General features: G+C 41.9%; 1 protein-coding gene and 1 long non-coding RNA gene across 3 annotated transcripts in view; both read left to right on the top strand.

Moving 5' to 3' along the window:
* CAMTA1 (calmodulin binding transcription activator 1) overlaps window positions 1–24,202 on the top strand; it is a 980,313-nt gene that overhangs the window by 72,000 nt on the left and 884,111 nt on the right. The gene's annotated exons all lie outside the window — the stretch shown is intronic.
* LOC108517943 (uncharacterized) lies at window positions 7,463–19,168 on the top strand. Its single transcript, XR_001882253.1, has 3 exons — window positions 7,463–8,551; window positions 17,223–17,328; window positions 18,622–19,168. It is a non-coding gene; the product is annotated as an uncharacterized LOC108517943 (long non-coding RNA).

Raw genomic sequence — 24,202 nt, 5'->3', positions numbered from 1 at the left:
TTAATTCAGTCCATTCATAGTCATGAGCTGACTGTGCCTTATTGAAGAAAGGGAGGCTTCTGGAAGAGAGAGGGAGGTGGATAATCTGGGATCCTCAGGCACTGCTGCCGGCGCCTGGGAGTGGGGCAAGGGGAGACAGGAGGTTCCGAAGAGAGGACTTTGTATCCAAAGTTAAGACTTAGGCCAGCCCTTGATGGGGAGAGAAGCTACTCAGGCCCAATAACCTCAAAGAGTTCAGGTTAAATCAGTTGTCAAGTCTAATTCCTCTTTACAGCATTATTTCTGTGGGAAAATGTGTGTGGCTCATATCCTTGCCGCAGCAAACAGACTGGACTCGGAATCAGCTCTTTGTTGTCGTAATTTAAGTGGAATTAGTTACTCCCTAGGGTTGCATTGCCCCTTGGATGGCTTCTAGCCTTCTTTTTACTTATTAAATTATACTCTAGGTTTCTTGACTGTGAGGGACATAGTAAACTCCTGGTAGCCTTTACCTCCCCCTCCCTAAATAGCAAACTCATGTAGAAAACATTAGTTAAAATCCTTTATAGATTTTTTGAAATCACCTAAAATGTTATCATTATTGGTACAATTTCATTTGAAGCCATTTTGTCAGAACCACTAAGTATTTAGGTGAGGCGACTGATTTCATTCCCACGTGGGAATTTGGTTGGTTGTGACATTTGGGCACTCAGAGTGATTCCTGACTGCTTGGAGATGATACCATGTTCAGGTAGTCTGGTGTCTGAAACTTTTGGCAGAGATTAAGCTGTTAGAAGATTTGGGCTAACATTTTTTTGTGTGTGAGTTGGTGAATTTTGAAGATGATTTAGAAGACTTTAAAAAAGCATCTGTGTGTACTTCATCTTGATGTCAAGAAGAGATTGTTTTTTAATACATACATATTTTAGTAATGAAGGAGGTAATAGAGATAGTTGATTTGAACGGGTTTACTTTTTCTCATTTTAATACAAAATATTTTTGGGAAACAAAACGTGACTGGTGTTACACTACTGGCTTCTTGCTTTTTGTTACAAACATGCTGAAATGGTCTAAATAATGATGCTACTAGAACAACATATGCATTGTTTTGATGGGGTATTGATTTCTTCTATAGTGTTCAAAATTGCTTGCATGCCTCTGAGCAACAAACGCATATGTGACAGACTTTATGTAAGATGAGCATTCCAGGGAAATGAAATGCTAGTTTACTCTTCAGTAGCTGTGCAACTTTAAAAAAAAAAAAATTGTGTTTTGAAACATGGCCTTAGGGCACTAACACACTCGGACCCAGTGCATGAGCTCTGCAAGTTATTCTAACAAAACCTAATCACAGGAACAAACGTCTGGCATTTATAGAGTTTGTTTATTTATTGATTACCATAAGCCTCTAGAAAGAATATCCTGTTTCTTTTAATAAAATCCTTTTGGAAGTTGTCCATATTTTATTATCTAAGTGTTTTTGGAATTTAATTTTAACAAGGTAAACTCAAATGTTAAATATTGTGGGCTACAACTGAAGTAGCAGAATGGAAGAAGAAATGGCAAGTGGGGACTCTTGTAAAAAGAATGGTAACTAAGTTCTTTTTCCTGGTTATGCTCCTCCCGTTTACTCTCCTGTATGGCAGGCCATTATTTACACTGCTTTGTAGAATCTGCTGTCTGGCAAGCACTAAGGAATTCGGATCCGTAAACCAGGGAGCATATAGCCCGCTAAAGCTTAATTTTCAGAGAGGAGATACTAAAGATGATTGTGTTATGATACTGTTCATTTTATGTACTAACGAAATGAATACTGAAATTATTTAGTATAACCATTAATTATAGTGCTTGCCATTACTGCAAAACTTGTCTTGATTTGTTGGGTAGCTTCATGTTTCAAAACAAAACCATAGGTCTATCCTTTTAAAAAACATGAACTACTTTAGTTTGTTAATGGGGAAAGTGAGTAAATAATAACATTTTTTGAAAAAATGAAGCCTGTCAGATACAGGGGGGAAAAAAAACCCTTGTAAATATTCCTCATGTCAAGCCCCTATTAATTGTGTGTAATTTCAGTAGAACTAGCAAGTTATTTTACTTAAAATGTCTTTTTTTCCCCTGTGCAGTGAAAGTTGAATGTGAGAACAGATCTTAATAGATATAGTTACACAGTTTATTTTATCATGTATCACTTTATTGCTGTCTTCTAGAACATTGTTATACTAAATGTTCCAATAATGGAAATTTTATGCAGCTACTTCAAATGAAACAAATTTGCAAAAACTCAATTTTGGAACTCATTCCTTGAGGAGAGGAAAAAACTCACCATGCTGTGACCACATTAGATTTCTGATATGTTGGCAACTTATCAAACACTGTCATTTCCAGAAAACAGGTTGTGGGGTCAAATTGAAATACCTACACTTTTGGTCACTTTCAGTTGAAGATATTTTAGGTTTTAATGATTGAATGGTGAAATTAAAAAAAATTGTTGGTAACAGGTAATGAAAGTATGTTTTGTATGTAAATAAAAATGGCTCTACACAGCATCAGGAATGATGGGGTTCAATTACAGTGGAATCTTTTCAAGAGCTTGATTTTAAATTCTCAGAGATATTAGTTTTACTTACTGGAGCTCCTTTGTTTTGCAGAGATCATGATGCAGCCGTCCTTTTGGATTTCTTTTTAATAATGTGTGACCCTTCACCTTTGATCCCCTGACCTGCATTACCTTGGTAACCATTTCATTTTTTAATTTAATTTCATTTTTTAATTTTGGTGTACAAGCTGTAACATTTCATCTTTCAAAGTGTAACACGCTGATTTCCTCAAATAGAGATACCCCTTTGAGCGATAAATTTGCAAAATGCTGTCTTCATTTTCCGTATTAAAATTCATTTCAGCTTTAAAATAAAGTGTAATCTGTGTTTTCATCCTTTTAAAATTTAAGTTTAATGAGTGCATTTCCCCATACAGTATATTTCCTTTTTTATTCATGTTTTGCAGAAGCTGAATTAACTTGATATTTACATATAACTTACACACACCCAGGACACCCATACCTCTTCTCTACTCCCAAACCACCCAAACCATTGCCCCTCACCTTCTCAATACATACACCTTCACCATCACCATCACCACATACCCCTTCCTCTGCAGAGTAACTTATCTTTCTTTCAGAAATAGTAGCAACTTGAATTTATTAGTCTTAGCTGCCACATTATACATCCTCAGAGTATATTTTGTATTCTGAAGTATTTTGGGGAGAAAAAGCTTAGACTTTTAATTTTAATTTCATTTAAGGACTAGAAAATACAAAGTTGTCTCATTACCCAAGTTCACCTTTCCCCACTCTTTTAATATTTTATTTCTTTTATTTGAGGCATAAGTTAAGAACAAGCAGCAATTTTAACATGACCAAAAAATGTACTTTTGTCTCTGCCAAAACCTGGTCAGCCAACCCGGTGGTCTCAATACCAGATTGATTTCTGCCATATGCAGTTTCATGACTGTTTTTCAAACGATGCATTTTTATTGTATTTCAGAAAATTCTTAACCTAAAGCAAAACAAACCAAAATCAAAAGACAGAAACCAAACTTGAGTCAGTTCTTTGAACTGGCAAGATACTCCTAAGAAATCATGTCCTTAAAAAAAAATCACATGAATTCTCTCAGCATGGCCCACTGAAGCACAGATTACTTTTTAAGTGTCTCATTATTTTATTCTCTAACATTTAATGCTGATGTTTTAATTGCACACAGCTGAAGCTGCTAAATGAGCACTGAAATGGATTTAAGTCCTCTCTGAGCTTTGTTGATACCTATAAAAGTTTATATCATTCATTAGAACCACAAATTAAAATTAGTCGTGGTTAGCTGTTCACTGCCGATTGGAACTCTCACGAACACTTTTGTTCAGGCTCACGAGCTTGTTCTTGCCTGGTGTACTTGGATACATGAAAAGCTGCCTTTGGCCTGTTGGGTATTTTTTCTTTTCACAGATTTACAAAATATCAGAGCTGAGAAATACAAGTAGGTAAACCATCCTATGATTATAAAGCCCCTGTAATTTATAATGTCCCAGTAGTCAGGAGCAACTTTTTTGCTAAACCTTGAATTTTAAGGTGATTTTTTTTTTTTTTTTTTAATAATGCTTTTCACAGTTGTGCTGGCATGTTTTCCAGATCCCCAAAGACCTTTTTGCCTTAGGTATGTCTTTTATTTGTTCCTTTGATGCCATGTCCTTCTAGCACTAAAGGAATGGCGTCTGGCTTAGTGGATGGTACATGGAAGCCCAGGGCTGCGGGAGGCCGTGACTGCTTGTTGCTTCCATTCCTCTTGCTCAAGCAGCCCCAAACCAGCTGATCCCTGAGGGATGAGCTCCCCTGGGCTCCCCTGGGGCTCCCATCTGCGTTTGAGGCAGACAATACTTTATTTGTAAGTCCACTAGGAGCTGAAGAGACATTAACAGGTGAAGAGGAGAAAAGTTTTTATTCTCTTATTTTATTTTACGATTAGATCAGTTAGATTTTCTTTGAAGTTTTCTGCGTAGTACATTTTAAGATAACCTCATTTTTCTGAGAGAGCTAGTACATGGACACATTTATGGCTTATTTCCAATGAGCATTGTTTATTTGGTTAGTATTTAGGACATTTAGTAGACTGTAAGCCAATGGATGTTTTTGTAAATGTGATTCATTGAGAAAAACCATCTGAGAGTGAGATAACCTGCTTTGGACTAGCAAAGTCTCTGGATATGTTATTGGTATCTGTTGAGGTCGTCACACAAAACTGAAATACTCCAACAGAAAGACTTCAGAAGAGTTTCATTTTGGTGTAAAAACAGTGAAATTAGCTGTTTGACTTAAAATATAGGAGTTGTAAGACATTTCATTGATGCCACTTCTGTTTTATCCTCTGTGAAATGTAGATACTGTGTGTCTCCCACTTGCTTTTTAGGGTTGTTGGGAGGATAAATGAAACTGTATGACAGACACACTGGGAACTCAGAAGAAAGGTGCTTTTGAAACTGAACCTCATCCTGTGGCTGTGCTGTTGGCAGGCATAACCGGCGTGTTGAGAGGCAGTGGTAGTGAACCCCATGGTGAAAGGCCAGGACTATGGGCTCTGGAGCCAGGCTGCCTTGGTTTGAATCCCATCTCGACCTCTTGCAAGTGGTCTGACCACAGCAAATCACCTAACCTCTCTGTGCCTGAGTTTCCCCCTCTTTAAATTGGAGATAATAATAATAGTACCCACTAAAGGATCCTGGTGAGTTTTAGCTGAGCACATGTCCACAGAGTGCTTAGAGCAGTGCCTGCCGTGTAGTGTGGCTGATCCTCACAACCAGAAAACCCCAGCAGGAGGACTCACACCTTACAGAAAATCAGACTCAAAACAATTCCCCAGTAGTCTTCTAACATTGACTTAGAGACCCTTACATGTTTAGAGAGAGGAACTGAATAGTTTATGGTAATCAGGCACCTCTAAAACAGATGCAAGTTCAGGTGCATAAAGTTAAATCTGGGTTTTTAATCTCTTAGGAAGAAAAGTTTAGATCACAGAGAGCTCCATAACCCTTTGTTGATAGATTCTTTTAACTGTTTTTGGCTATGGAGGGACTAGGAAGGAAACCTGAGGGACAGACCCACCTTTTACCTAGTCAGCCTTTCTCGTTCCCTTTTATGCTCGGTAAGGTGTCTAGGTAACTTTGATGGAGTCAGAGTGTTGAACTGTTTCAAGGTTTTTACCCAGTTGCGTGAGACTTTGGTGTCCTCTTGAGTGAGGTGGAAGGGACATCCCTGCTTTTCCTGAGTGTGTAAGAATGCCTGTTACGTATTTATCCCAGGGCTTTCCATACGTTTTAATCATCCACATTTATCTACAAGGTGGGTGGTATGTTCACCCCATTTTGCACGTGAGAATGCTGATGTCCAGGTAGGTTAAATAAGTTCACCCAGGCTCACACCCTCAGTAAACTGCCAGACAGGCACTTAAATCCAAGTGCCGCTCATATCACGGCACTGCTGCCTTGCATTGAGCTGCAAACCTGACTGAGCCACTCCCAAGAAATGATTTTGCCCTTTTGGTTGCGGGGACCTCAGCTGTATGCATTATCATCCTTCAGCCATCAGACCTTTTTTTTTTTTTGGAGATGGAGTCTCGTACTGTCACCCTGGCTGGAGTGCAGTGGTGCGATCTCGGCTCACTGCAACCTTTGCCTCCTGGGTTCAAGCGATTCTCCTGCCTCAGTCTCGTGAGTAGCTGGGATGACAGGCGCCCACCACCATGCCCAGCTAATTTTTTGTATTTTTAGTAGAAACGGAGTTTCACCATGTGGGCCAGGCTGGTCTCGAACTTTCCTGACCTTGTGATTTGTCCTCCTTGGCCCCAGAATGTGCTGGGATTATAGACGTGAGCCACCGCGCCTGGCCCAGACCTTTTAACGTAACAGCACCCCTAACTTCTGAAGGCCCCTAGCTGGCTTCGACAACCGCCCCACCCCCTGCCCCCCATGGAGGGCTCAATCATATATGTGTTACTTTTAGGGACTCTTACTACCAGTGGCTTCCTCAATCCTGGCTGCACATTCAGAATTCTCTGTACAGCTTTTAAAATAATTCACTTTTTAAGAAACGCTTGCCCTATCCCAAGACTCTTGTTCTAGAGAGATCAATAGGTTCAGAAATACAGGAAGTTTATTTTGTAAACAAGAAAACAGGTCCTTAAATTGTGCACATATGGATCTGGGCGTCTGGAGTGTGGGCCAGTGCTATTAATTCTGTAGTTGACTCCATTGTAAGGCAAAATGAGTTTTATGGGCCAGTTGAGTTGTTCAGCCAACAATTGGTAGTACTGTGTCTGTAGTAGGAAAAGCTCCTGGCTCCCACCCTGTAGAATGCCGTCTTCCGTGAGTGGCTGCTGGATCACCGCAGAAGCCAGGTTTGAATTTAGTCAGAGTGAAATGAAGTAGAGGGCCCTGCTTGCTTTCTTGTTCCTTCATTTTTCTTTTCTTCTTCTCCTCTCTTTTACGGGTTTATTGTTCCCTTACTTCCTTACTTTTTTCTCCTCCGTACTTCCATCTTCCCTTGTTTTATCTTTCTTCCACCATCTGGCGTATGTTTACAGTGTATCTGTCATCAGACTGTGAGGTCCGTGAAATCCTTCAGGTGCCTGCCACAGAGTTGATGTGCAAATGAATGTTTATTTTTTAATTAATTAATTTACATTTTTTGAGACGGAGTTTAGCTCTTTGTCGCCCAGGCTGGAGTGCAATGGTGCGATCTTAATGCACTGCAGACCTCCGCCTTCTGGGTTCTAGCGATTCTCCTCCCGCAGCCTCCAAAGCAGCTGGGATTACAGGCGTGTGCCACCATGCCCAACTAATTTTTGTATTTTTAGTAGAGACAGGATTTCACTATGTTGGCTAGTCTGGTCTCGAACGCCTGACGTCAGGTGATCCACCCGCCTTGGCCTCCCAGAGTGCTGGGATTACAGTGGTGAGCTGCTGCGCCTGGCTAAATGAACATTTCTTAATTTGTGTTACTATCTGTCTTTCAAAGAAGTAGGCACTGCCCGTCATTAGCTTGAAAATTGTCAGATTTTGTTTGTGATTGTCTATCCTGACTTAGGTGGTTTATCTTGAAGAGCTTAGGTAATTTAGCCTCATAGATTTAGATAGGTCGAGAAATGGCAGGCGTCAGTCACTGAATAGTACAGAATGTTGGGCAATAAGATGGATTTGGACCATTCAAGGGAGCGCTTATATCAGGCTTTTAGCGTATCTGCTGCACAGTTTTTAGAGCTGGACGGTCTGGGATCGTCTGGGTTGGACCCTTCATTTTTGATGTTGAGGAACCGACTCCTGAGAGAGAAGGGTGCTTCTTGGGTGCCCGCCTCCAGGCCAAGCCTTCCCTCCTCCTCTGTGTCCTTATCTGAGTGAGAGTTGGGATGGCGGAGAGCAGAGACAGTGTGACAGCATAGCTGCTGTGATTAACTCCCTGCCTCTGGACATGTTGAAGAAACAAAGTAATCCTCCTTCTGCGCTCCGCCTCTCATGGAAACAAGTGATAGAAGGTTAGGGCAGTTTTGAGGGCAAGCAGTGGACTTCCTCACTGTGGAAGTCGGGAAGCTTTGGGTGTGCCCTAGACCCTGTCCTGTTGGCCTTGGCACCACCAAGTGGGCTGCTTTAGGGGTCCATCCTGATGGTATTTAACCCTGCTTCAGGCTTTTGAGGACACTAAGAAACACATGGTGAAGGTGTGGAAATTTTTTTTGTCATTCCTCAATGAAGATCTGCCCTCGGTAGAAAGGGAGTTAATGAAGGAGAAGTCGGCAACAATATTGCTGCACAGTCAGGAAATAACAAAAAACATCTCCCGTTTGTTCTCATGTGTGGTGATTGTTTCCCAGGGAAACTGTGGCCGTGGTTACCATCATGCTGTGTGATGCGCCTCAGAATCCTAGGATTAGACCAGATTTTCCACTTTCCCCACACATCTTCAGGTGGGGTCGCAAATACTCCATATGACAGACTGTCACATACACTGGCCACAGAACTTCAATTATTCAGGTTTGGATATCCAGCCCCTTTTCTCTCTTCTGTGTGGATCCTTTTGAGTACTTTATACCTATAAGCCTTTCGTATTTCCAAAGGAGAAACCAGAATGACTTTTGCCACTCTTTTGTATTGCTGGGAAAAGGACTGGTAGGGGAAACTACCAAGGTTTGACCTGGGATCTACTTTACCTGCTCTAGTTCACCTTGGAGCATCTGACCATACATAGGTCCTTGCACATAGTAGACACTCAGCAAACATTAACTGTCTTTTCATTTCTCATTAGCACAGGTAATTAGGAACAGGAGCTGATAGACTGCACGTATCTGTGCAGAGATATATCTGTAATTAAACTTTTAATTAAAGAAACACCAGACCAGGCAGATGGTTCTTATCCCCGCATCCTGTAAACCAAACAGCCGTGGCTTTTTGATCTTGCAAACATGCAAAGCTGAGAGTAGCAACATTCGTGGTGGTACACCAAAGGGAATAGGTTGTCTTATAAACTAACCATAATCTAATTTTGGTAGTACTCTATGTGATGCCAGATTCAAGGGTAATCATTGTAGTTTGAAACGAAAGACAGTACATCAAAGTTATGTCCCAACCAAAGCTTTTAAGCCTCAAGTCAAGGGCATTACCACAGCCCAGCTCGTAGATCACAAGACGTGTGGTTTTGTGCTAGATCACAAAAGCTGACAAGGTGTTATTTAGGATCATCAGCTAAATACAGTATTAAATTAGAGTGCGATCATTCTGATTTTTCAGGCATTGCCACCGTATAGCAGTACAGAATTGAGAAGTGACTTGTACCTGCCTGCCTCGTGCAGATCCTCTCAGCCATGTCACAGTGACCTTAATGGTCAGTCGAGTGCAGAATTAGAAAACAAAAAACAAAAACACCCACAAAGAGTGACAGAAGAAGACTTCTCTCACATCTTAGCACTTCTCCAGGAACCGCTCCCCCCAGGAATCCCAGCCATTTGTTCTAGTTCCGTTGCCATCAGCAGGAACCTGGAGCAGTACAGGGACGTGGGCAGATGGTAAAGTCCATGGCAGTTCACCATGACTGATTGGGCTTCACCCATTCCATAACCCCCAGTTTCTTACCCCTCTTCATAACCCTTCACTTTGTCACACATGTCATTTTCAGGCATTCAGTGCAGATAAGCAGCTGTACAACAGGATTACATACTAGTTGATACAACTATGTTTTTACTACCTACATCTCACTAATTCATTTTCTACTTGGTAGAACCAGTACTGAAGATGTTCATTTCTTATATCACAGAGAAGAGTTTTAGTTTAGAGGCTAGGAGAATAATTTCTACTTTGCTGAACAGTGAAATACCTTACCATCCCTGTACTTCTATTAAAGGAAGTAGAGTTTCTGCTTGAAAAAGAGTCCATGTTATACCAGGATATATATAAGGATCTTCACATTAAAGACTGTGTCATCAAATGTAGAGCCTGAAAGTATTTTATCTTAATACCATCTATAAAACTCAGTCATCCTAGGAGAAATGTGTGTGTGTAAGTGTAAGGAGACATACCAAACCCACAAGACCCTGTGATGTGCTGTGAGCGAAGCCTGTATCTTGCTGGTAGACAGATATGTGTGCATCACTTTCTGGCTTGGGGAAGACTTCAGGTATTTGGTGAGATGTCCTTTGGTTTTAGAAGTCAATTAAATGTAAGCTGCTCTGAGTAAACAGCCATTTGTGGTTGTGTTTAGAAAATATTGTAAGATCAGAATTGTGCTACTAGGTGTTAGGTTGACATTTTACATGTGGGATTTGAACCTGACTATGAAATCTATTTCTTCTCTAATTTGATTCAAGACCTGAACATGTAACCTTTGAGTATACAACACAGCTTTAGATTATAAAGGCTTCTTTTCCTTGTTTCTTTTCTTTTCTTTTTTTTTGAGACAAGGTTCTTGCTCTGTCATCCAGATCAAGAACCCGTCCACTGGAGTGCAGGGGCATAATCATAGCTTGCTGCAACCTTGAACTCCTAGGCTCAAGCAGGCCTCCTGCCTCAGCCTCCCAAGTAGCTAGGACTACTCGTGCTGCTGTGCCAATTTTTTTTTTTTGGTTTTGTAGAGATGGAGTCTCTGTTGCCCAGGGTGGTTTCGAACTCCTAGGCTCAAGTTTTCCTCCTGCCTTGGCTCCCAAAGTGATGGGATTACAGGTATGAGCCACCATGCCTGGCCCTGTAGGAGATTTCTTATAAAGTGAAACCACTTGTTACTCAGAATGGCATTATGCCTCGCTTCAGGGTAGGAAATAGAGAAGCATCAGCAAACCCACCTGGAATGGTAGGCTTTTTATTTCTCTTTCTCTAATAAGGTTTTGTTTTTTTTAATTTAATTTATTTTATATTTATTTTATTTTCATTTAATAGAGACAGAGTTTTATTCTGTTGTCCAGCCTGGAGTTCAGTGGCACGGTGATCACTCACTGTAACCTCAAATGCTTAGGCTCGCCTCTGGAGTAGTTGGGACCAGAGGTGCATACCACCATGCCCTGCTGACTTTTTTGTTGTTGTTGTATAGATAGGGTCTCGCTATGTTGTCCGGGTTGGTCTCGAGCTCTTGGCCTCAAATGATCCTTCTGTCTCAGCCTCATGGCAACCTCCACCTCCTGGACTCAAGCAGTCCTCCCACGTCAGCCTCCTGAGTAGCTGGGACCACAGGGGCACGCCACCACGCCCAGCTAACTTTTTGTGTTTTTTGTAGAGACAGGGTTTCACTGTGTTGCCCAGGCTGGTCTCAAACTCTGGAGCTCAAGTGATCTGCCCGCCTCGGCCTCCCAAAGTGCTGGGATTACAGGCCCGAGCCACTATGTCCAGCCTCTAACAGATTTTAAGGAAGCTTTTGCTCTATCTGATATCTGTATGATCATGGGAGGGGGGTGGAGTGTTCTGCCCACCCCAAAGTGACTTAAATTCAAATATTTATTTGTTTGTTCAATAAATACTTATTGAATACCTAGTACTAGGCACTGTCCTAGGTGCATCTAGAATGAAGCAATAAAGAAAAACCATGTCATTCCCCTTGAAGAGCTTATTTTCTGGTTAGGGGAGAGGAATAATAAACAATAAACAAAAATAAATAACAGTAATTGAGTGCTTATATATGCCAATTACATTTATTAACTCACTCTTCAGAACACGGAGGAAGTAGGTCCTGTCATTATCCCCATTTCATAGACAAGGAAACTGAGATACAGAGAAGTTGAGTTAACTTGCTCAGTGTCACATAGCTAGTAAATGGTGCTGTTGCGTTCCCATCCAGGTCATTGGACTCCAGATTTCATGCCCTTGATCACTGTGGTATTTTCTCTTTTAAAAAACTGCCCAATCTGTTTATTTCTAAAGAAAGAAAGAAATGTCAGTGATAGTGTGGTGAACAGTGCAGCAAGGTACACAGGGAGAGGGTTCTTGGATGTCTGTTTGTGTGTGCTGTTCTAGTGTGACTGAGTGAGTATCTCTCATGAGGTGAATTGAAGGAAGCAACACTGACCACTTGAAGGAAGCAACCCCATGACCACGTTGGTGTCTAGAGTGAGAGTATTCTAAGCAGAGGGAACTGCAAAAGCAAAGGCCCTGAGATAGATAGAGATTTGGCAATGGCGAAAGAGAAGCCAGGAGAATGACATGCGCAGAGCATGGGAAGGGGCAGGGGAGGTGAGGCAGCCAGGAAGCAGCGTCCTGTGCGTCCTGCAGGACTTGGCACGGCCTTTTGGTTTTGCTGAGGATTTTTGAGCGGGGAAAAGATATGACAAAAAGGATCATTCTGGGCTGGGCGTGATGGCTCACGCCTGTAACCCCAGCACTTCAGGAGGCCAAGGCGGGCGGATCATGGGGTCAGGAGTTCAAGACCAGCCTGGCCAACATAATGAAACCCCGTCTCTACTAAAAATACAAAAAATTAGCTGGGCGTGGTGGCGGTTGCCTGTAATCCCAGCTACACGGGAGGCTGAGGCAGGAGAATCACTTTAACCCGGGAGGTAGAGGTTGCAGTGAATGGAGATCATGCCACTGCACTCCAGCCTGGGGAACAGTGCAAGACTCTGTCTCAAAAAAATTAAATTAAAATAAGATAAAATAAAATAAAATAAAATAAAATAATCACTCTGAATGTAGTATAGAGAATCTTCCAGGGCAGGGCCAGCAGACCACAGCCCATGGCAGGATCTGGCCCACTGCCTGTTTCTGTATAGCTAGCAAACTAAGAATGCTTTGTATGTTTTTAAATGGTTGAAAAAACATCAGTATTTTATTTCACATGAAAATTATATGAAATTCAAATTTCATTGTCCGCTTTAGTTCCAGTTCTATTGAAACAGAGCCACACTGTTGTGTTTATTATCTGAGGCGGCTTTTGAGCTGCAACAGCCAAGCTAAGTAGTTGTAACAGGGAGCATATGGCCTGTAGAGGCTGAAAGATCTATACTGTCTGGCCCTTTACAGAAAAGAGTTGTCGATCCCTGGTTGGGGATAGAAGTAGAGAGACCAGTGAGGAGACTGTTGCAGGAACTGATGGTGGCTTGGACCAGGGCAGGAAGAAGTGGTCATATATGGGATATGTTTGAAAGGAAGAGCTGGTAGACTGTATTCATATAGGAAGAGTCAGAAATGATGACCATGTTTTTGCACGGAGTAACTGGAAGAATGCTATTCTTCTTGACTGAGATCAGGAAGACTGAGAACAGCAGGTTGGGGAGGGGGGTGAAGAGAATGCAGGCTGTGTTTTGCACGTGTTGGCTGTAGGATGCCAGGTGGAGATGTTGAAGAGGCAGTCGTATGTTTGAGTTTGTAACTTGAAGGACAGGCTGAAGCTGGAGCTAGACTTTGAGTGTTTTCAGCATATAGGGGGTTCTAAAAGCTGTGGGACTGGATGCAATTTTTTAGGGAGTGTGTGCAATAGAGAAGTCCAGACGTGGAGCCCTGGGACACCCAATGTTAAGGGGAAGCAGGTATAAGGGAAGCAAAGGAGAATGAGAAACAATCAGAGAAGGAAGACAGGAGATGGGGGTGTCCTGGAAATGCATGTTTCTCTTTGCTTTGCTTTGCTTTTTTGAGACATAATGTCCCTCTGATCTCAGCTCACTGCCACCTCCACTTCCCGGGTTCAAGTGATTCTCTTGCCTCAGCCTCCCTAGCTGGGATTACAGGTGTGTGCCACCATGCCTGGCTAATTTTTTTTATTTTTATTTTATTTTATTTTATTTTATTTTTTTTTGAGACGGAGTCTCGCTCTGTCGCCCAGGCTGGAGTGCAGTGGTCGGATCTCAGCTCACTGCAAGCTCCGCCTCCCGGGTTCACGCCATTCTCCTGCCTCAGCCTCCCGAGTAGCTGGGACTACAGGCACCAGCCACCTCGCCCGGCTAGCTTTTTGTATTTTTTAGTAGAGACGGGGTTTCACCGTGTTAGCCAGGATGGTCTCGAACTCCTGACCTCGTGATCCGCCCGTCTCGGCCTCCCAAAGTGCTGGGATTACAGGCTTGAGCCACCGCGCCCGGCCTAATTTTTTTATTTTTAGTAGAGACGGGATTTTGCCGGGTTGGCCAGGCTGGTCTCAATCCTGTGACCTCAAGTGATTCACATGCCTTGGCTTCCCAAAATGCTGGGATTACAGGTGTGAGCCACTGCGCCTGGCCGAGGAAGTTCATGTTTCAAAGCAGGGTGATCATCTGTGTCAGATGCCGCGAAAGGTGGAGCAAAATACACACTGGGGTTTCACCGTGGGCTTGGCAGCGGGGAGATCGTTGGTGACTTTGGTAAGAGCTGTATGAGTGAAATGATGAGTATAAAAGCCCAGTTCCAGCTGGTTCAAGCAAAAACGACTGGATAGGGAGCTGAGCTGGTGCTCCAAAGGAATTCCGCTTTCTGCAGCCTAAGTGTGGGGCAGGAGAGGGCGGGGAGTTGGATTTAACCTGGGATTAGGATTTTGCCAGGTGAGTACAGTGGAGGGAGGAGGCATAAGGGAGTTGAGCATTGCGCAGAAGAGTTGATGTGAGGATTGAGGATAGACCATGTGGTCTAAGCCAGGCAAGGAGCCAGGAGGCATGAAGGAGCTGAGGGTCAGTAAGAGGTCATGGGGTCAGTGGATTCAAGGAGTAGAGTCAAGGAGTTGTTGGAGTAGGCATAGTCGAAGAATAGAGTGCTTGAAATCGGTATCATGGAGCGGTCAGTTTTGGTTACATCAGGTCAAGGGCTCTGCTGTACGGTAGCAGTGTCAGTGAGTCATGTGTAATTTTTAATGTTCTAGTAACCATATTTTAATAAGTAAAATAAAGGAAACTAATTTTAGTAATATATTGTGATATATTTTATTTCACCCAATATGTCTGCATTACATGAACATATAGTATAAAATTGTATAAATAAGGATAAAAATTGAGATGTTACTTTTTTTGGTATGAAGTCTTTGAAATTGGTATATATCTTGTATTTCCATTACCTTCTAATTTGGAGTAGACACATTTCAGGTGCTCAGTGGCTGCCATACTGGACAGCTAATGGGATGGCCACGGAGTGTAGTCCAGGATTATCACAGGGGAAGTGGTTAACGGAACAAGGAGGCTGAAGGATTGGCCGTGTAGATCTAAAACCACTTCTGATTCCTTCTGAGGGGAGCAGGGCTGAAGAGGAAGGAGGGGGCACCATGGCGGTTGGTAGAGGTCATGTGCTTCAAGGGCTGAACCTAGCAGGCTTTTACCATGCAGAGAATGTAGCTTATTCTCTACACACACACACACATACACACACACAATTTTGTTTGGCTTTGATCCACACAATGTGTTTTTAAAGATTAATAAAAGTTGATAATATCAGGTAATTTTTAGCCTTGTAGGCCAGGAGAAAGTAAAATATTTTGAAAGAGTAAACAGGAGCATCCTCCGCAGCATACATGCTGTTTACTACTTTTCATCTTAATCATGTGAGCCTCTCATGAAAGCCTCCAAGGAAGAGGTTAATGGTTACCCCGATTCTGTACCTTTATCAGGTTTAAGCTTACTTCAGGTTCCCTTTAGTTTGTTGCCTGGAGTATCATGATTAACTGAAGAATTCTCAAAAATTATCCTCAAAAATGCTACAAACCCCTCTGTTAGGAAGCGAGCCCATTTTGAGGCAAGTATTTATGAACGCTGTGTTCTTGGATTCCTTGTATGTTGAAGGAATCATCACTTATTCATTTTGTGCTAAAATCCTGGGAATGTACAGTTTAAGCAGTCTGGAGCATGTCAGTGTCCCCACCTTTGGAAATCTCCTAGGAGCATGTAGATACTCTGGTTTATCATTAACTGTGTTGCTTTCCTATCTTTTACACAAAGTATTCTCCTTCCCGCACCGTTGTATTCACATGACAGAAAGCTCAGTTAATGCCATTTAGTAATAATGAAAGCTTACTCATTACATACATTTTCTTAAACTCTCTTTATTCTAATTAAAATGTTTCCATCTGATGAGGAAGTGTATAGATACCAAGAACTGGAAATTAAGCAAGAAATTAAAAGAACATTAATGGCTTTCTTGTAATTTGTTTTGAGGTTTTTCTTCCCACTAAATGGTGTTTTGCTTACAGAGTCACCCCTCACACAGAAATCTTTATGATGAATGTACTGGAATATATCCCAGCAAAAGACGAGCTATTTTATGATACCACTTGTAAATTATAACACATGTTATGGAAGTATTTGCTTTTAAAAAATATTAGCTTTTAAAGGCATTGTTAGTGTAATTTAATTTGGCGCACACACAATTCTAGTTTCTTTGAAAGTGAAGGTCAGTGTGTATGTGTAGGGAATTAGGAAAGTGAGAGTTTTGACATTTAAAAAATTATTTTCTATTTATACCTGAGTCATTAAAATGCTCAGACCATCCAAAGTATAACATTTAAACTTGTAATTCATGCATTCCTTCAGAAATTTGCTGCTGAAACTTACACTTTAAGCAGCATAGCCAGCATAGCCTTAACCAGGGCAGGTATTTGGTCTGCAGTAGGCAAGCCTTTGTTCCTGTCCCTCGTCTTCAGGGTGCAGAGTCCACATGCATGCCATTGCTCTGGTGGTTCTTTTTCTGGTCATTTGGACTTGTCTCTACTAATAAAGTATTCATTAACTTGAAACTCCTACCTCTGAATGTAGATGCAGGTGAAAGCAGAGAAATACCAAACCCACCCCTTCCTGATGAAGTGCAACATGCCCCACCCAGCTGCAGCTCACCTGCTTCCTCCCCTCCCCTCTCCTGATGAGTGGACACTTTCTGTCCGTTCCTACTTGCTGTTTGTTCCCTTCTCTGCACCAGCCCTTCCTCTGGAGGGCAGCCCGCATGCCACTCCTCCCATGCCCCTTTTCTTGGGAACTGTGTTCAGCACAGCCTGTCCTTTGGTTCACTCTTACCCTGGGCCCTGCTTCCCATGTCCTGTGAGGGCCCTTGTCGTAGCATATTGTGATTTATTTCTGTTGGCATCTTTACTCCACTCAAGTGGGAGCTCCTTGGGCAAGGGCGCTAGGCCTCCCTTGTTTTTGTTTTCCTTGAGCCCACCATCTGCACGTGGTTATGGGTGGATGAATGGGGGAAGTGACAGTGGGGTAACATGCCTTCAAGCCCAAAATGTAAACTTAATAAGTGTTTTGGAGGAAGAGAAGAATAAATACTGTTTTTGTTTATACAGGTCTTAAAATTTTGGTAGCAGAAAGCAAATGTGCAAAGAGCAATGGAAAACAAGTCAGAAGCTGCTGTCTGATTCCAGAGGAACTCGTATTTTATGTAAAAAAATTGTAATTGACATTTGATTGCCTTGAAATCTTCCATTTGTTGTGCTGATATCTTAAGTAACTAATTATTTAGTTGAATAACTACCAGGGAAATAGGCCATAAATGTCACTAGTGCTTTCCCTTTAAGAAGCCCACAGCTCTTTTCACAGCATACTCTTTTTTAGTACCTGATCTAGGTTTGTAAAAGTCACTGGCCTGTGCGCATTGGACACAGGCCTGAATGTGATGTTTACTCACATTGGTCCGCTGGAATTAAACAGTCACGCTGATATTCAGTTGATTTGAGGTTTGGTTGGAAATCAGTCCCAAATTTCGGAAGCAAATGAGACAGAACCCTCCACACCCCACCACATGCTCCCAGCTCATCCTATGAAGACTTATGAGCACAGTGTGGAGTGTTTTATCTAAAGCCACTCCCTTTTTGACCCTTCCCCCCAAATAGGGAGAGAAATGAAAGAACAGATCTGTGGCTTGCCTTCAGCTTCACTGCATTTTTGGTCATTTTAAGGGCCCCTGTAGAAGTCATCTTTCACTTGTTAGGATGTTACATTAATTAGGAGATGCTAGTCATTTTGTTCATGGAAACTGAAGTATCCCTTTGAAGTATTATATCCTTCTAATCTATGAAACTGGCCCAGGAAGTAACAATGGGAAGTGCTGGAAATATAATGGAAGAAGTCCACCTTCTTAGTCCTGTGCTTCAGCAGAGTCTGTAGCAGGGAGCCTCTGGAAGCATTGTGTTCTGTTGTATCAATATGTACTTAGACATGTTAATCTGAATTAGCGAGTTGATTGTACATAATGACTCCCCTAGGATGCTATGTTAGAAAAAAACCCAAAACTTAAGTAGTTTGCTGAATATGCATAGTAAGTTAAAAAAAATCCTTCCAAAATTAGTGTTAATTGAATCTCAGCCTTGATCTTCTTTGAACCTTTAATTTTTTATTTGATCTTTTAAAAAAGTTTTGTGGCCTCTTAAAGATAAAACCTACAACCCAATAAAAGTTATGCTGTAATGATTGCAAAAAGACCATTGTATGAGACCCAGTTTTGGATTGTCATAGGCGAAGAAGTCAGACATACATGGTTGTATATACATGTGTATAGTATGTGGGTGGGGGTAGATGCATACCTGTTCATCTGTATACATTTGTGTGTATTTAATATATACTTTAGTTTGCCTTTACCCAGATGTCTCCTCCTCTCTCTGCCTCTGGAAATGGGGCAAATTTTCTTCAGTTAAAAACAGAAATAGAAGCAACGGTTTTGACCCATTTTACACCTATTTATTTCAGGCTCTCACCACACACTTGTTCATGGGCGCAGCAAAGAAGAGGGATCCACAGAGCTGGAGCCGTGAGGGCTGACACATTGGAATGAAAGCTGGCAGAATTCGTAGGGAGAGCTTTCCCATCCTGCCAGCCCCATGTCTGGCTTTAAGACAGTTCTATTAGTGAATTAACTGTTCTCAAAACCCCAAATTAATTTGAACCGAATGTTACTAAAAATGAAATAGAATAAAGTGACCTACTCTTGCCTCATCCGGAGTTACTATGAAGGAGCTCCGCAGCCTGACTGAGCTCTGGAGAGCAGGGCTCTGTGCACACGCCTCCCGGTCCAGAGGCCTCCGTGACCATCCATGATGCCACTCTGTCCCCTCAGCAAGCTGCCTTTTTCTTACTAGCACGTGCCCCAGCGGTGGTATGTTTTCCTGTCAGTTACCATCTTCTCATGAGAATGGAAGCTCCATGAGAGCAGGGCCTTTGTCTTGTCCCCGTGTATCTCCAGTGCATAGGACAGTGCGGACACAGTGCAGAGTCTAAATAAATACTGTTGAACGAATGCGTGGGTCACTTGCGTCGCGTCCTTTCTGAATGTTTTTCCTTTAACTTGCCATTTACATATACCTTTTCCAATGATAAAGCAGTGAAAGTTTGGAAAGAAGCATAAAGCTTTTGTTGTGATTGAAGTAACTGGAAGCCTAGTTCAGGGTGCTGTGAGAAGCTGGAGCATATCAGGACTTTGGATTTATGAATTACAGACTTACTATATGTGATGATATCGGTGCCTCCTGAAGAAGTAGAAGAGATGCATAGAAACATGAGTCGTGTCTCTGGAATACTGTAATATCGACATCTAGTGAGAGTCTAGAAAGAAACATGGAGAAATAAAAGAGAGGCAGGAAACAGGCAAATACTTGGTGGTTCTCTTAATTATTTAAGATAAATTTTGACATCACATAAACAAGATAAATCAAAACATTTTCTAGATCAAGTGGACATTAAAAAAGATATAGAGGAAAGTTGGAGACAATTACTTAGAGAATACTAACAGAAGTACTTTTGTTCCAGATACCTTCACAGATGCCATGGTTCCCTGTCTTTATTCTTTGTGTGTTGGCATAGGCCAGAATACCAATATTGTTCTTGAAAACCTTTGAGGAAGTTTTTCTTTTTTTCTTTTCTTTTTTTCTTTCTTTTTTTTAAGCAAAGAACAGAAACAAAACCAAGGAGACAGTATCCTGTGATGTAGGCTGTTATCTCAAGGTGAGTTTATTTGTAGCACTAACTTGTGACGAATTGTTTAAAGAACTGAAACTTCTTTTCAGGTGTAATTTGTCAGATTTTGTTCATTTCAGTGTAAACTTCAGTTATTTATTACACACTGAGGAAAATCAACTAAAATCAGGAAAACCAAGGTCCAATTGAACTTGAATTTTGTTTTACATAGAGAAGTAACCAATATTTCTGATCAAACAATTAAAGCTGTTTCAGTTCCTTTTAAATAAAAGCAAAGGCTAAATTTTTTACATACCACAAAGCAAAATGAAATAAAAAAACCTTTGGTCATGGTGCATTTTTTATTCAACTGATCGCTGAATTATTTTGATTATATAATCTTATATGCTTATGAAAGTATAAGAAGTATGAATTCTGGGGTGAAGAAATAATTGTAGAAAGCGGTTAATGAGGCAGAACTCAAAAATCTGTATAGTTTCATGGGCAAATAAATCACAAGCAGAGGATACAGATGTAAAGAAAAATTACTGGCCAGGCGTGGTGGCTCATGCCTGTAATCCCAGCACTTTGGGAGGCCGAGGCGGGTGGATCACGAGGTCAGGAGATCGAGACCATCCTGACTAACATGGTGAAACCCCATCTCTACTAAAAGACACAAAAAATTAACCGGGCTTGGTGGCCGGCACCTGTAGTCCTAGCTACTCGGGAGGCTGAGGTGGGATAGTGGCGTGAACCTGGGAGGCGGAGCTTGCAGTGAGCCGAGATTGCGCCACTGCACTCCAGCCTGGGCGACAGAGTGAGACTCGGTCTCAAAAAAAAAAAAAAAGAAAACTATTGATTGCATTCAAGAAATGCAAGGTCGAACTTTTTATTAAAATGGAATTGTATCACCGCTCAGAGGGATGTGGGGAGTAAAGTAAGTGGGATGTGCTTAGAACAGCAAGCTAGGCTGCAGTGCACACTCGTCAGTGTCTGCTGCTTGTCTTACGAGGATTCTAGTACAGAAGATTAAATCATGTTTTAATCATGCTTAATAAACGGTACTGTAATTTTATTATGGTTAATGTCCACTTCTAATTCAATGAAGAGTGGCTTTTTAAAGCAAAGGAGAAATCAACATGTTTTTCTTGGCACTCATATTGTGTGTGTGTAAAAAATGCTGGGATGGGTTATCCACTTGACAGCCCCTGTGACCAGAGATGCAGGAGCAAATGCATCACTTATTTTATGTTATTTTCATAAATCTGAAGGTTTGATCAACTTACTGTTTTTAGTATATTCTTCTGCTTCATGTGTATACTTTTAAGTTTTGTAGAATTAAATTGAAAATGTTGACCAGTAGATGTTTAAAGCCACTGTCAAAATTACATACTTAGCACTTCATTGGTTTGAAGGCTAGTTTTCATTCACCATTCCTGCAGTTTGTGTGTGACCTGATTTTAAAGAGCATTTCCACGAGTTAGTGCCCTCTGGTGGCACAGAGAGGACGTCAGGCAGAGAGGGACTCTGACCCAGGAGCCTTCCGGAGGCTCTGCTGAAGAGGAGCCAGTTTATGACTGGCCCTGTAATTTCATATTTTTTCGTGTGTTCAGTGCTTGTCAGTTTCCTACTCCATCAAGCCATGGCCCTGGCATTGACTCAGTAACAGCTTTAGAGTGAGTTTTCAGCAGCTTAGGTTGTGAGGGAATTTCCAGGTGGCCTTGCTGTGAGAAGGGATTACCAATGTTGAGATTTCCCATGAGGAACTGGGACATCCATTTTTGGATGCATCTCTTAACTCCCTTTTGAAGAGCAGACCGTGTCACTTCCTGGGTTAAGGAAGGAAGGCTCCCTGATTGCCTTTGAGTGACTCACTGGCACAACTTTGGGTGGGCCTGTCCAGTGGGTTAGGGCAGCCCACCTTGCCCACTTAGGCCCTTGGACAGTTATTTATTTATTTATTTATTTTTTGAGGTGAAGTCTCTATTGCCCAGGCTGGAGGGAGTGCAGTGGTATGATTCCAGCTTACTGCAGCCTTGACCTCCTGAGCTCAAGTGCTCCTCCTGCCTTAGCCTTCTGAGTAGCTAGGACCTGGGGGCCACCATGCCTGGCTGATTTCTTAATTTTTCTGTGGAGTCGAGGTCTTGCTATTTTGCCCAGACTGGTCTTGGAACTCCTGGCCTCAAGCAGTTTTCCTGCTTTCCTCCCAAAATGGTAAGATTATAGATGACGAGCCACCCCGCCCAGCCTGCTTGGCCAGATTCTTTACTCTGTAGGCAGACCAAAAACTGAATCCTGTCATCACTCTGAAAAGTTGTGGGACCTCAAGAAAGTCACTCTTTCATGAGTTTCTTTAGCTGTGAAATAGTCATAGTTTGTCTTTTGAACCTGTGTCAAGAGAGAGTTGTGAGGATGACGTGAGATGATGTGTCTGAGAGTCCTGACAGATTGACCTATACAGACTGCTACTAAAGACTTTTCCCTTTCCTTGCTCAAAGGCAAGCCTCCCCACCTTTATTAAAAGATCATTAAGGCCGGGCGCGGTGGCTCAAGCCTGTAATCCCAGCACTTTGGGAGGCCGAGACGGGTGGATCATGAGGTCAGGAGATGGAGACCTTCCTGGCTAACACTGTGAAACCCAGTCTCTACTAAAAAATACAAAAAACTAGCCGGGCGAGGTGGCGGACGCCTGTAGTCCCAGCTACTCGGGAGGCTGAGGCAGGAGAATGGCGTAAACCCGGGAGGCGGAGTTTGCAGTGAGCTGAGATCCGGCCACTGCACTCCAGCCCCAGCGACAGAGCGAGACTCCGTCTCAAAAAAAAAAAAAATTAGCCAGGCGTGGTGGCAGGCGCCTGTAGTCCCAGCTTCTCGGAAGGCTGAGCAGGAGAATGGTGTGAACCTGGGAGGCGGAGCTTGCAGTGAGCCGAGATCACGGCCACTGCACTCCAGCCTGGGCAACAGAGAGAGACTCCGTCTCAAAAAAAAAAAGAAAAGAAAAGAAAAGAAAAGAAAAGAAAAGAAAAGAAAAGAAAAGAAAAGAGATAGACATCTAAGGACATAAAATGAGAATGAAAGTAGAGATGGGAAAAGAATACCAGGCAAATACTCGCCCACATAAAGCTAGTGTAACATAAGATAAAATAGGACTTCAGGCAGAAAGATAGCCATTACCCAGGGGCAGTAGCTCACGTCTATAATCCCAGTACTTTGGGAGACCGANAAAAAAAAAAAAAAAAAAAAAGCTCATTAAAAAATAACTTTATTTGCCAATAATTCCATATTTGTAACGAAGTTGCTAGGATAGTTTGGAGTACCTGTAGATCCCTTACCTAGTTTCTTCAATTCCCACTTTTATACTGTTGAGTTTTCCTGATGAGTTTTCATATATATAATCTCTGTGAACTTGGATCAAATTTGGCTTAAATGCCTATTTATCACTTTGCTAAGACAGAAATGTTTGCGCTGAGTCCCTGAATCCCATTGTAGATGTGTTGGCATTTGCTTCCAAATGGCTTTGGAAGCCTTGCTGGTTTTACCTTCTGGTTTTACCTTGCTCTGTGTCTGTGGTCATTTGACATTAGAATAGCCTTCTGTGATTTTCCAGGATCTTAACACCTGAATATTTTCCCTGCTTGTACAGCTAATGAACTGTGCAGCCTAAGGAAACATGGAGTATTCAGTTTTCATCAGTATTTCAACTAGGCTTTTTTGCCATCTCATAGCTTCTTCTCAAGCAATTACAATTTAAGTCAAGGTAGAAGCACATGCATCTTCAAAAAACAACAAAAGGTTTTTTATCTTCAGAAATAAGTAAAGAAGCTTATTGGACTTACCCAATAGAAAGTCAACCAGCCAATTTTAATACATAGATAATCTATGATTAGCATTAGTATATGAAAAAAATAGTAGCAGCTCAGATTTTATGTACTACTGCAGTTTAAGAAAGTAATGCCACAGACAACGTCTCATTTGGTTTCTTAGCAACCCTGAAAGACCAGCAAGGAGAGCTTTGTCCCTCCCTTTTTATGAACCCAAATGTTGTAAGGGAGGCCAAGGAGTGGCCTGGCTGAGACTGCACAGCCAGAGTTAGAGCCCAGGTCCAGGCGAGTCATTGTACAGACACATCCTGAGCACCAGCCCACGCACTTCTGCCATCAGGAGTCTTTGAAACTGCTGTGGTCCCCCTTTTAAAATGGCTAAACTCTACCTCAGCAACCTTATTTATGCATTCATATGCATAATAATTCTTTATTGTCTAGTAGACAATTTTCACATTTTGTTTCAGCCCAAATCTTTACTGAATTTTGTGAAATCAGCGTTGTTGGGCTTGAATTAACCAAACCTCGCCGTACTGTGCCTTCAGAAATCCCAGGTTGGG

This window comes from Rhinopithecus bieti, unplaced genomic scaffold, assembly GCF_001698545.2.
Source record: "Rhinopithecus bieti isolate Rb0 unplaced genomic scaffold, ASM169854v2 scaffold_40368, whole genome shotgun sequence".
In the NCBI taxonomy this organism is placed as follows: domain Eukaryota; kingdom Metazoa; phylum Chordata; class Mammalia; order Primates; family Cercopithecidae; genus Rhinopithecus; species Rhinopithecus bieti.
The sequence above is the reverse complement of the archived record's forward strand: the minus strand, read 5'-3'. Positions and strand labels throughout refer to the sequence as shown.